Genomic DNA, 14,326 nt, shown 5'->3' on the forward strand with positions numbered 1-14,326 from the left:
CTTCCGGCCGTGGCGGCGGGGACGACAGCGGCACGGGTGCCGGCCGACTTCGCCGGCGGAGGAAGGAAAAGTCGGTTTCCAAAAGTGACTTTCCTCACTCCAGTGAAGTCGGCGGAGCCCTCAGGGACGGCGAACAGCTCCGAGGGGTAAATCCCAGTCCTCAAGGCTTCCGTACCTCGCACCTTGAACGACATGTGGTGGGGTCACCGGTTACACCGTGAATGCCGTGAACGCGGTTGATTCCCGGGTGCGCCCGGGCTCCGATGCCCTCGGTGAGCAGGAGTTTGTCACACGCAGTGTGTGTCGTTACCTCGGCCCGGGAACCAGCGGCCTGGTTGTCGCCGGGAGGTGTTGCTTGGTGAGGCAAGGGCCCAGGCCCAGGGGGACGGGCTTCGGGGTTGGATGTTTCGTTTTTACGGAAGGCGTAACTTCCTCAAAGCCAACTCAGTCTGCCCTGCAGATGGAAAAGGCAAATGGACCGAATTCCCCTTCCTTTTCGATCCTGTTAAAGATAACCCAGCTAGACATGAAAGCAGTGAAAAAACTCGGTTCAGTAACTGCTTACAGACAAGGAAAGAGCTGACCTCTGTTCCGACGTGCACAGAAGTGACTGGGCATTTCAGAGGGAGAATGGGGCAAGGAAGGTGATCAGGGCTCGGTAGTGTCAGAAAAGGGAAACGTTACAGGTTGATGAGGGTAATGCGATTCGGCCAGATGTGTCTGCTACCTTGAGACGGAGTTTCGCTCTTGTTGCCCGGGCTGGAGTGCAATGGCGCGATCTTGGCTCACAGCAACCTCTGCCCCCCATCCCTCCCCCGCGGTTCGAGCGATTCCCCTGCCTCAGCTTCTCGAGTAGCTGGGATTACAGGCGTGCGCCAACACGTCTGGCTAATTTTTGTATTTTTAGTAGAGACGGGGTTTCGCCAGTAGGCCAGGCTGGTCTCAAACTCCTGACCTCAGGTGATCTACCCGTCTAGGCCTCCCAAAATGCTGGGATTACAGGCGTGAGCCACTGCGCATGGCCTAGAGTGTTACTCTTGCGCCGAGATTGGGAGGTAGAGGCTCTGCCCTTCCTGACGATCCCATTTCAGAGGAATGGCTCTCAGGTCCTTGAGAAGGACCTCTTGAGTTGTAGGAGACACATAAACACCCTAAAGAGAAGAAGGAAGGATTCGTAATTGTAAGCCCTTAATAAATGCTCTGAGAAAGGTAGGTCAGGAGCCTGTCATCAGGGGTTGGCTAGAACAAACAGTAAATTCTCCTAATAGCGTTGAGATTTCTCAGGCAGGCATTTTAATGGGGGAGCTGAGGTTGATCTAGAGACATGCTCTTATATGCTACAAGCCATGTAAAGTTTGTCTCTTAGTAATTGAGAGGTTTGAATGGAGTCATGTGCCAAGAGTTCTACAGTTCTCAGTCCATTTCTTCTATCCCTTCACCCCATGAATAACAATTTTTTTTAATTGAGCAGAGCAAAATACATTCCTTTGAAAGAGGTGATTGTGATTGAAAACAGATTTTTCCACTAAATTGGAGGGTTTTTTAAAATTACAAAAGTGATTTCTCTAATTTCAGTAAGTCAGGATCTTCAGTAACATTGTCTAAGTGGACGCTCTGATAGATAATATGCCTTAGTCTTCTACCACAGTCCTTTTTGTTATTAAGGTGCCATACAAAAACCATAAAATTTAAATATAAGGTGATAAACATGATTTATTTGTTCTCTACCAGTCACGTTAATTTTGTAGAACTAGAATTTCACTATAATAACCTCATTTTACCCAAGATGTCTGTCCACCCTAGCCTGAATTCTTCAGGCTTTCTTATTCAGCAATGCTCCAATACCTGTCATTCTTATGCCCCATCCCAAAGCCCCTTTTCTCTGTGTAATGCTTAGCAATCACAAACTGCTGCTACTTGTCACAGATCTTTGGTGGGAAAATACTATGAATACTTACAATGCCCAGACCCCTAGATCATATCGTGAGCTTTAGCAGCCCCTTTAAAGTCTGAATTGGTCTCTTCCAAGGTTAACTCTCACCTACTGAGACCAAATGTGATTCTATCATGTATGGATTGTAATATAATCCCGCAGTAGTTTTTTTCTGCTGGGTTTGAATAATGTTTGAGTAGAGATTGGGGAATACTGTGCATTGATTTAACCTACACGTCTTTATTGAAGCCAGCACAAACATGATGAAATTAAAACTTTTGTCTAGAGCAGCACTGTCCGAAAGACCTTTCTGCAAAGAAGGAAATGTTACTCAGTTCTGCACAGTATGGTAGTCTGTAGACACATGTGGCCATTTAGAACTTGAAATGGAGCTAGTGTGATAAAGGAATTGCATTTTTTATTTTATTTTAAATAGTTCAGGCCAGGTGCAGTGGCTCACACTTGTAATCCCAGCATTTTGGGAGGCCGAGGCAGTGGATCACCTGATGTTGGGAGTTTGAGACCAGCCTGGCCAACATGGAGAAACCCCATTTCTACTAAAAATAAAAAATTAGCCAGGTGTGGTGGCGGATGCCTACAGTCCCAGCTACTTGGGAAACTGAGGTAGGAGAATCACTTGAACCTGAGAGGCAGAGGTTGTGGTGAGCTGAGATCATGCCATTGCACTCCAGCATGGTCAACAAGAGTGAAACTCCAACTCAAAAAAAAAAAATGCTCTGTGTAGCTAGTGTTTCCTTTCCTGGACAGCACATTTTTAGAACCTGCCTTTTCTGTGTAACTTCTTCTGAATACATACTGAACTTTCATATCTTCAATACAAAACAAACAGATGCCTCTTAGTCTCCACTATCATTTGTCTTTTCTTCACTTCCTTTCTTCCCATTCACTTCTACAATCTGGCTTCAGGTACTGCCAATTCATAGGAATTACAAAGATACGTTCATCCATGCTCTCAGTATTGCCACATCACTGACATCTGACACTGGGTTATTTCTCTCTTTTTTTCTTATCCTGTCGTTTCTGAGTAACCCTAGTGCTGGGTTTCCTCTTCTCTTGCTTGTTGATTCATTTCTTTATGCTGTATGTCTTTACTGACTGCCTGTTATGTGCCAGAATTTCAGGGAATGATGAGAAAAAGGACACTATCCCAGTCCCCCTTTAGCTGCTGGTCTATGGTACTCTATTGATTGACTGATTGATTGACTGATTGTAGAGTCTCACTCTGTTGCCCAGGCTGGAGTGCATGGGTATGATCTCAGTTCACTGCAACCTCTGCCTCCCAAGTTCAAGTGATTCTTCTGCCTCAGTCAAAACTACAGGCGCATGCCACCACGCCCAGCTGATTTTTTTGTAATTTTAGTAGAGACCGGGTTTCACCATGTTGGCTGGTCTCCCAAGTCCTGACCTCAAGTGATCTGCCTGCCTCAGCCTCCCAAAGTGCTAGGATTACAAGTGTGAGCCACCATGACTTGCCAATGGTGATGATTTTATAAACTGGTGAGATTCAAACTAATTGGAAGACAACCCAGATACATGTTTTACCTTGCAACCCAGTATACATGTAGCTGTCTAAATATATTCATTAAAAAGGTACAGGAAAAGATTGGAACCTTTACCCAAATTATATATAAAGCACATTAATGTTTGTATACTATTTTTAAATGCTGGTGGATATATTTTTGTTGGTTTCATGACAAAAGATACTCACAGTTTGAAAACCCTGTCCTAAATGTTACTGTGTTCCAGGCCCTGATGCTAGCCTCTGACCATCTCAAGCTGCCTACTTTCCCTGAGTTCCCTTACCCTAGTGCATGGCTACAGTCCTTACCCATGTCTACTGTTCCTTCCTTGGAGCTCTGTCTCCACAGACTCGCCACAGATCACACTCTGAGATCCATCAGCCTTTGAGATACCAACATAAGCTACATTTTTATAGTTCTTAACTTTTTTCCACTATCAGTTATGCATTTAATACATACCATCATTAACTGCTGATTAAACATATTAGTTGACAAATGTATAGTAACAGAAAACAGATCAGTGGTTGCCTGGTGGGGGAGGTGTTAAAGATTACAAAGTGGCATGAAGCAACTTGTGGGTAGTGGATATGTTCTCTATCTCGATTGTAGTGAGACTTTCTTGAGGGCTTATATATGTGAGAACTTCTCAAACTGTACTTACAGTGTGTAATTTGCGTATCAGTTATATCTCCCTAAAACTTTGTTTAAAATCCAGTTGAAAACTTGCTCCCAGAAATATATAAAATCTACTAAAAAATGTTAATGAAAGGGACAGCCCGTATTACATTTATTTGTTTATTTAATTTTTTTTAGAGACAGGGTGCTGTTTGGTCACCCAGGCTGGAGTGCAGTCGCCTGATAATAGCCCACTGCAGCCTTAGCTCTGGGGCTCAAGCAATCCTTTTGCCTCAGCCTCCCAAGAAGCTAAGATTACAGGCCTGTACCACCATGCCTGGATAATGTTTTATTTTTGTTTCTGTGAGGATTGGGACTTGCTATGTTGCTCAGGCTGGTTGAACTCTTGGCCTCAAACAGTGCTCCTGCCTCAGCCTCCCAAACCATTGGGATTACAGACATGAGCCCCCATGCTTGACTTAAACTATATTACTAAAAATCTTTATTTTTACCCTCGTTAAATCTGCTAAGTTTTCCAGAGGTAAATTACCTCCCCAAGTTGCTCAACACATTTCATAATAAAAACAGTAAACGCTTATGCAGTGTCTGCCTTGTGCCAGACACTGTTCTGGTTTACTCATTTGATACAAACTGCAGTAAATTGTACCTTTGTTTTACAGTTGAGGAAATTGACATACAAGGAGGTTAAATAACTTGTCCAAGGTCATACTGCTGCTAAGTGGTGGAACCAGTCTTTAAACACAGACAAAAGTATTTAAGGTTTTTAAAAATAATTTATAGCAACACATAATATCATATGTTAAGTGTAAATGTATCTACTTACATTTTAAATGCTCTAGTTTGTGAAAATAACCAAAATCAAAATACTTTCTAAAGATCCTACAGGTTTGCATGTGATACCATTATTATTTATACTACTGTTCTTAACCTTTAAAGTGGTTTCAGTTATAAAAACCGATTGTATCTTACCTTGCATTTTGCTTTGAAACTGATTTTTTCCCTTGAAAGCTCTGCTTTGTGATTTTTAAGCTCATTTTCTATTTTGTGAACCACTGAGCCTAGATGTGAATTTTGAACATAATTTTTATATAACATAACTCAAAAAATTGTCATTAAGGACTAGGAATTTGTATTTTAAAGGAAGTTGATCTTCAAATATCCTCTCAACAAATATTCTACTTTTGTGCTATTCCAATTTTATCTAGTTTACTGTAGTTCTTCACAATTAGTTTACCTGTACAAATGTAAAAATAAGTAGCATTCTCTCCGATGGAATCAATGTTTGTGTTCTTGAAGTTGACCTCAGACTGTAAGCAGCACAAACTCCAATAGTTTTCTGTTAAGGTTACTGTTTAACTTAAAAGACATTAAATCCTCTGTGTCAAGCCATTAAGATTAATATGTCTGTTATTGATTCAGTTTATATTTTCACTTATTTTCTTGTTTCCTGAAATCCATTTTGATACGGCGTTACAAGATGTTTGCAACTTGAACTTCATACAAATCTTATTCCTTAAACATATATATAAAATCTGCATTTTAGGATTTAGTCAGCCCAGTCTTCCCAGTTCTCATTATTCTAAATTGTTAGATTTCACTTTTCTGTACTTGGTTCTTTCCTCTATTTGAAAACTGTGTCCGTTGACATCTGTGGAGTTATCTGGGGAAGAACGGGAAGCTACCCTGCTCTTGAAGGCAACATTTTTATTGTAACTGAAATTAGAACGTTTGAAGAATAGAAAACATTGTATTTAGCAATATAGGAACAAGATAAATTCAGTTGAAACAATCTTCTCGGTCCTTCTACCACTGAAGTAAACCTTCAACATCTGATATTTGACATTGTGAATATCCATTGCCCTCACATTTCAGACAGGGATTTGAAATAGTGATCTATACTTTTGCCCTACTTATTTGCCTTTCAGTTGCCCCCAGCAGTAATGTAAGCCATGTACTGTGTGCCTGCTCTGCATGCCGGTAACATTTACTTCCCTTCCTTTCTGTCTCACTTCATAAACCACTGAAAGTGCCCTGTAGCCAAACCCAACTGCCTTGATGCTATTTTACTTACTTCAGCATTGGACACTGTCCACCGTTTCCTGACATAGGAATCCAAAATCTGACCATGTCCTGCTCCTCTTCCTCCCCCAAGGCTTTACTGGCTTCTGCTGCAGCTGCCTCTTTTTGGATACTGGTGCTCTAGGGTGCCTTCAGCCCCTGCTAATCCACCTGTAGCCTCTGAGAAATGTCATCCACTTAGAAATGGCTTCACTTATTCACCTCTAAATTCCTTCTTTACAAATCCTGATACACCGTGGCTCCTCCTCTTCTCACTGAGGGAAGCCTACACCCTTGGGTATGGGATAGATTCCATACTGTAGAGGAACATATTTTGTTCATCTGTATATTTCTATTACCGAGACAGCTGTAGACTTAGTAGGTCTTCAAAAGCTTGTGGAAAGGAGGGATTCCTTGATTTAGCACAACACTTATTTGCGGTTCCTCTTCCAATACCTCCACCCACTCTACTTTCTTGAAGTCCTGTGCCACCCCACTCAGTGTCTTCCACAGAGATTCTGAATCTCCTCTACTCCTTCTGTCAGGCTGGATTGAGTTCATGCTCACTCCTTTCCTATTCATCTAATCCCTCTGCCTGACCCAGTCCCATCACATTGGCAGAAATATCTCAGTGTGGGTCTGTAGAGGGGAGGTGAAAATAATGGTCACCTCCATTTACAGACCCCTATACAAACTCTTGGTTACAAGCTGAGTCAATGAAGTTTACTGATGACCTATTGCAGAATTACCCTATTCTTCCTGTTTTATCTCTATACCACTTTGTACTTTGCACATGATAGGATGGCAAGGTCTGGGGGCAAGGTGGGTGATAGGGATCTGCCTGCCTTCAGCATGTCCTGAAAGGACTTAGTCTCCATTTTGTCTCCAATACTTAGCCCATTTCTTTGTACATAGCAGGTGTTCAGAAATGTGCACCTAGACACTGACTGACTCTGCCCTTAAGCTTATACTTTAGTAGGATAAATAAAGTATGCACATTATTCTAAAGTACATGGTGGCTAGGTACAGTGGCTCATTCCTGTAATCCCAGCACTTTTGGAGGCTGAAGCCAACAGATCACTTGAGGCCAGGAGTTCAAGACCAGCCTGGTCAACATGGTGAAACCCCATGTCTACTAAAAATACAAAAATTAGCTGGGCATGGTGGTGCGTGCCTGTAGTCTCAACTACTTGGGAGGCTGACACATGAGAATCACTTGAAACTGGGAAGTGGAGTGAGCCAAGATCACACCACTGTACTCTTGCCTTGAGTGACAGATCAAGACTCTGTTTTAAATTAAAGTACATGATAAAGGATGTAAATACAGAGGAAATACCTTACGCATTTTGTGGCTTGCAAAGACAACAGGTTTTTAATAAATACTTAAGGAATTGCTGGATGAACAATACTACTGGTCTTCAGAAGAAGATACGGTTTTCACTTTGAGAGTGGGTTGGCATTTGAACAGAAGCCTGAAGGATAAGTAAGTCTTTGGCAGACAAGAAAAAGTGGAGGAATAGGAGAAGTGTATGTCAAGCTGAGAGAAATGTAGAAGGTAGGTGGGTAGTGATCCAGTTTAATAGAGAGTTTAAGAGAATAGCCTGGAAAGACAGGCTGGAATAGGTGGAAGAGGGTCTTGACTATTACACCAGAAGAGTAATCTTCATGTGGTGGTTAATATAAATGTTTGACTGTTATTAAGCAGGAATGTGCTGCAATCAGAACTTTAGGGAGATTCATCTAGTAGATTCACAGCTGTTATTGCCAACATCTAGAACACTACCTGGTGGGGCCGGGCACGGTGGCTCAAGCCTATAATCCCAGCACTTTGGGAGGCTGAGGCGGGTGGATCACGAGGTCAAGAGATCGAGACCATCTTGGTCAACATGGTGAAACCCCGTCTCTACTAAAAAAAAATACAAAAAATTAGCTGGGCATGGTGGCGCGTGCCTGTAATTGCAGCTACTCAGGAGGCTGAGGCAGGAGAATTGCCTGAACCCAGGAGGCGGAGGTTGCAGTGAGCCGAGATCGCGCCATTGCACTCCAGCCTGGGTAACGAGCGAAACTCCATCTCAAAAAATAAATAAATAAATAAAAAACACTACCTGGCATGTAGTAGCTCATAAATATTTTGAATATTTACAGAACCACATTAAAGGTTGTCATTTATTGATATAGATGTGCAGAGAAAACCATTTGCATGTGATATATTTAGTTGACAGATATACACATAACTTCATCCTTGACCTTTCTTTCACTACACTCAGCATTTCTGTTACAGTTATCATCCCCCACCGTGATGACTCCCATAGCACAGGAAACCCCAATCCAGCTTCCTGTTCTTTCCCCTCTTTGTTCAAGTGTTTCCCTCCAAAGCTACACAAAAGAAAGTCATCTAACCCAGCCCTCACATTAAAGTTTGTTAGATTTTGTGTACAGTCATTATGTACACACAAAAAAGGTCTCTAGGTTAAATATATCCTGCCCCTTCAATTATATGACCATCCTAGTTACCATCCTAAGCCAAGTGTGTCAGTGCCCTTAAAAACATGGTATCAATAATGAGCAATGAGTCCAGATATGTCTAAATTAGTCCATTTCTCTGGCTAAAAGACTCTGGAATTCTCTTCAACTAGTCACTCTCTACATAATACTACCTTATCTGTGTATGATTCTTTACAATAACAATATGTGTACTTCAAGCACATTTTCCATGTCTCAATTTTATCCCTTCCTGGTTCAGGACCTCATCACTCCAGACCTGCATCCTGTGTCTTGGTTTTCAGCTTTCTTGCCTGCCGCTACCAGATCTGTCTTCCTTAATCTATGTTGTCATATGCAGGTCAGCAAACACTCCATCATCTGTGGTGTGCTGGCCTTGTGCTCATGCTTTAGCAGGCGTCGGGCCGCGGGCCGCATGCGACCCGCTGAGGCCATTTATCCGCCCCCCCGCCGCACTTCAGGAAGGGGCACCTCTTTCATTGGTGGTCAGTGAGAGGAGCACAGTGTGTGGCGGCCCTCCAACGGTCTGAGGGACAGTGAACTGGCCCCCTGTGTAGAAAGTTTGGGGACGCCTACTTCAAGGGATCAATCGTTCATGAGTAGGACAAGGCCTGTCCCTTAAGCTATGGGGGAACAGTGTTCATCTGACTGTAACGACAGTAAACATGCAGGAGGCTGCACTGACACATGGATGTATACCCAGGACTGAGGACGGAGAGGGGCATTCTAGCATAGGTTTATGGAGATGGCGTTTGACTAAACTTTTAGAAATTAATAAAACAGAAGAGGGTGAGAGTTTTCCAGGCCAAGCGTGCCAGATGTGAGTGTACACTAATTTAAGGGACCCCCGCCCCCCCGCCCAGCAGAGCTCAAGATGTGTAACTGGAAGAGTGGTACTAAGTGACCTCGAAAGGAAGATGAGAGCAGTAAGGGACCTTGAGGGCCATCCCTGGGCGTCTGTTCTGATACAGGCACACTAAGAAAAGAATGGTCAGGCTCCCAAAATGCGTTTCCGTAAAACACTGGTAGCACTGCCTAGTAGACATTAGGGGCACCATTTGCCCAGGCAGCTCAACCAGGAGAGTCATGGAGAGACAGCTGGCAAGCCGACCGGGAGCAACCCCTACACCTCGTTAACTTGTGGGGTCCGCACCTAAAATAAGGGAAAATGCCCGGATTTCCCCTGGCAGGGCCATGGTGAGGACTGAGAGAGAACAGGTGGCCTCACTTACAAGGAGGCGCTAAGCTACCTTCGGGCCCCGTCAGGGTGCGTCACTCCCGCCGGAAGAGCCGTGGAAAGACTGCGCAGCGGCCCGCCCGGCTCCCCGGACTCCGTAGGGCGGGGCTGAGGCGCGCGCAGGCTCAGCGCCCTTTCCCCTGATTGGGCGGGACGAGGCGCAGGGGCGGGCCGACAGGCAAAGGAGGAGGCAGGAATTGGCCAAGTCCGGGGGGAGGGCGGGGCCTTGGCCCGCGCGGGGGCCCGGGACTGGAGTCCCTGCGCTTCCTCTCCTAGTCCCGCCTCCTCCCGCGCCTCCGTTGGGCCCGGAGAGGCTCTGTGGCTGCTGCGCGGCTCGCCGGCCTCTCAGTCCTCCCGGCAGCCGCTGACGCTGCTGGCGCGAGACGGACCACGAGCCGGCGTGGGCAGGCGGGACGGGAGTTTGCGCTCCCCGGAGGCCGGGCGCCTCCTCGCTGCCCTCACTCGGAGGCCGCGCGCGCCGTCATCCCCTCCGTCGCTCCCTCGCCCAGTCCCGCAGTCCGGGAGGCGGGGGTCGACCGCCGGCCGAGTGGGAACCGCGCGGTGTTGGAGGAGCCCGTCGGCGACCGGTGAGGGGTCGGAAGGGCGGGGAGGGCGCGGGCCGGCGGTCCTCAGCTGCGGCTCGTCTTCGCCCGTCCGCCCCGGGCGGCTCGTGTCTGTGGCGGTCGGGAGCGCCGCCGGGGCTGGGAGTGACGCGGAGACACCGGAGCGAGCGGCCGGCCGGCCGGGTCCGCGGGCAGCTGCAGCCCCTCCCAGGCCTTCCCCGCCGCCTGTCCTCGCTGCTTCCCCCGGGTGACCTTCGGGTCGGCGTCACCACCGGCAGCATCGTCAGGCCGAGCCGGCCTAAGGGGTGCTGGCAGCGTGCCCCCGGGTGCCGGCAGCGGTCAGCGCTCCCCTCTCTAGCTCCGTGTTTGGTATCCGGTCTCGCCCTCCAGGTCGGCTGCGCCACGGGCCACGGGCCACGGTAGGCCCGGGGTGGGAAGGCGCTAGCCCGAGGAAAGTTTGCCCAGCAACTCGTGACGCGCACGACCGAGGCGGCCCAGGATTGGCTGCGCTGCTGTGGGTCACGGAGAGCGACCTGTTAAGGTGCCATGTTCCTCCTTCGGCGGATAGCTGTGCTCGGCTCTTAAGTGCCAGCCACCGAGCCCCAAAATGAGTAGCCAGCTTCCCTTGTTTAATCGTGGGGGCCAGCCGGGCGCGGTGGCTCACGCCTGTAATCCCAGCACTTTGGGAGGCTGAGGCGGGTGGATCACGAGGTCAAGAGATCGAGACCATCCTGGTCAACATGGTGAAACCCTGTCTCTACTAAAAATACAAAAAAACATTAGCTGGGCGTGGTGGTGCGTGCCTGTAATCCCAGCTACTCAGGAGGCTGAGGCAGGAGAATTGCCTGAACCCAGGAGGCGGAGGTTGCGGTGAGCCGAGATCGCGCCATTGCACTCCAGCCTGGGTAACAAGAGCGAAACTCCGTCTCAAAAAAAAAAAAAAAAAAAAAAAAAAAAAAAAAAAGAACTGTCCAGGGCTGGGCACAGTGGCTCACACCTGTAATCCTAGCACTCTGAGAGGCCAAAGGGGGAGGCTCTCGAGCTCGGGAGTTCAAGACCAGCCTGGGCAACATGGTGAGAACACTCATCTCTACGAAATAATAATAATAATTAAACGGGTGTGGTAGCATGAGCCCATAGTCCCAGCTCCTCAGGAGGCTGAGGTTGCAGGGTCACTTGAGTCCAGGAGGTCGAGGCTGCAGTAAGCCAGTGATCAAATCACTGCACTCCAGCCTGGGTGACAGCAAGACCCTGTCTCAAAAAAACAAACAACAAAAGGCACTGTTCTAAGGAGAGTAAATCCTAAATACTGGACAACCGCAGTTCTCAGTCTTAGCAATTTTTTTTTTTCTTTGAGATGGAGCCTCACTATGTTGCCCAGACTGGAGTACAGTGGTGTGATCTTGGCTCACTGCAACCTCCGCCCCCTGGGTTCATGTGATCCTCCCACCTCAGCCTCCCCAGTAGCTGAGACTACAGATGGGCGCCACCACACCTGGCTGATTTTTGTATTTTTAGTAGAGACGGGGTTTCACTATGTTGGCCAGGCTGGTCTCAAACTCCTGACCTCAAGTGATCCACCTGCCTCGGCCTCCCAAAGTGCTGGGTTTACAAGTGTGAGCCACCATGCCCAGCAAGACTTAGTTTTTTTTTTTTTTTTTTTTTGAGACGGAGTTTCACTCTGTCATCCAGGCTGGAGTGCAGTGGCACAATCTCAGCTCACTGCAACTTCTACCTCCCGGGTTCAAGCAGTTCTCCTGTCTCAACCTCCCAAGTAGCCAGGACTACAGGCACACACCACCATGCCCAGCTAATTTTGTGTTTTTAGTAAAGACGGGGTTTCACCGTGTTGGCCAGGCTGATCTCCAGCTCCTGACCTCAGGTGATCTGCCCGCCTTGGCCTCCCAAAGGGCTGGGATTACAGACATGAGCCACCACACTTTCTTTACTAAAGTTTTCCCAGGCAGGAGGATCAGACACTCCAAGTCTTCTGTCCAAGATCAGACAGCTAGTAGTGGGAAAAAACAGAATTTGGACTCCTGCCTCTCTCTCTCTGCTACACAGGTTGCAGGCTCAACTCAGTAAACCAAAGCAGAGTATTTGCAGTATATGCAGCAGGTAGCGCTATGGCAGATACGATGACTGTAGTCAGGCTCTTTCCTCCAGGAACCTAACGTTTGGGAAAACTGGATTCCAGACTAATATGTCACTTATAAAAAGCGCTGAGTGCCTTCTGTGTGCCCAGGTCCTTGCTAGGCCCAAGGAAGGTGCACAATACCTTATAATCCCTTCTCCCTGATCTGGGATGCTCTGGCCACTCTAGGCTTCAGTGTTGCCTGTGTCTCAAAGGGACAGGACAAACTCTCACTGTGTTTCTTCTTTCCCTGTCTACACCCATACCTTCTCTATGGCTCCCAGATTTCACAGGAAAATCTTTGTGAAATCAAAACTTCCCCAAAAAATGTATTTGGGCCGGGCATAGTGGCTTGCATCTGTAATCCCAGCACTTTGGTAGGCTGAAGCAGGAGGATCACTTGAGGCCCAGAGTTCGAGACCAGCCTGGGTTATATGGCAAAACCCTGCCTCTACTAAAAATGTAAAAATTAGCTGTGGTAGCTCAAGCTTGTAATTCCAGCTGCTCAGGAGGCTGAGGCACAAGAATCACTTGAACCTCTGAGGTAGAGGTTGCAGTAAGCCGAAATCGCACTGAGATGGTGCCACTGGACTTTTTCCTGGGCAACAGAGTGAGACTCCGTCTCCAAAATAAAAACATATTGGCTCACCGTCAGACTGGAACACTTGGGTGAGAGCGAACTGTCATTCCTATTTCCACCACTCCTTAAACATAGACTGAATCTGAAGCTGGAAGGAGCAACTTCTTTTGAAGTACTGGATTTTGTTTCTTTATGGAGAGAAGGAAGCAGGGAGTGGCAATTCTGGTGCTCTGAATTCCATACCCTATCAGCACCTCCTAGATTAGGGCTTAAATCTTTCCAGAGTGGATAGTAATCCCTGTTTCCTGTTAAATTCACTGATTAATATATTCTTCTTCCAGCTTCAGATTCAGTCTGACATGTCTAAGGTGCTGGTGGAAACAGGAATAACAGTTCACTCCTACCCCACGTGCCCAAGTCTGATCATGGTCCACATATATTCTTTTGAAAATTTTGGTTTCACAAAGATTTTCCTGTGAAATCTGGGAAGCGTAGAGAAGGTATGGATGTAGACAGAGAACATAGAGTGAGAGTTTATCCTGTTCCTTTGAGACACAGGCAATGCTGAAGGCCAGTGTGGCCAGAGCATCCCAGATAAGGAAGAATAAAGCTAAGCAATGAGTGTGAGGTAGGTATGGAGGCAGGAGGAGCCTCTCTGGGAAAGGGTTAAGTAGACAGTCCTGAATGAGGGAGTGAGAGAGTTTTGCTGGTAGAAGGAACTGTAAGTGGCAAGGCCCCATAGCTGCCTTCTGAAGGCCAGGGAAACTTCTTCTCCATACCCTTTCTAGAGTGGGGAATGGATAATTTGCTTCTATCTCATCTGGATTTCAGGGCAGTCTAGGGGTATCACAGAATCCTATAGATAGCAGCATCATTCAGATCCTGAGGGGTAAGAATACAAGGAGAAGCCAGCAGAAGAATCACCTCTCCTTATGCAGCTACAACTCCCATCCTCCCACTGCCAGTTCCTGCCCCTCGTCATGGGGACCGTTCCATTTCTGGACCAGAGCTTTAAGGTTAACACAGCGCACACAGAGCAATCCTAGGGCCCGAAGTGGTGGTTCTTGGGGTTGGCATTTTACCTCCTTGTTCCCTGGCTGCCTGGTGCTTCTCTGTGAACTTCCCAGCCAGGTCTGTCCCTG

At 47.0% G+C, this 14,326-nt stretch overlaps 1 protein-coding gene across 5 annotated transcripts in view; it reads left to right on the plus strand.

Annotated features, from left to right (window-relative positions):
• The window catches only part of ZNF672 (zinc finger protein 672), a 21,337-nt gene continuing 7,011 nt past the window's right edge, over positions 1 to 14,326 (plus strand). For 2 of the 5 annotated variants that reach the window (XM_010345824.3, XM_074385507.1), the window contains exon 1: positions 1 to 272. The gene's annotated coding sequence lies outside the window, so the exon portion shown is untranslated. Of the gene's footprint in view, positions 273 to 10,406; positions 10,495 to 10,769; positions 11,012 to 14,326 lie in introns of those variants that run through there. The other 3 variants (XM_074385503.1, XM_074385505.1, XM_074385504.1) reach the window with 3 other exon arrangements.

This window comes from Saimiri boliviensis, chromosome 14 (assembly GCF_048565385.1).
Source record: "Saimiri boliviensis isolate mSaiBol1 chromosome 14, mSaiBol1.pri, whole genome shotgun sequence".
NCBI lineage: Eukaryota > Metazoa > Chordata > Mammalia > Primates > Cebidae > Saimiri > Saimiri boliviensis.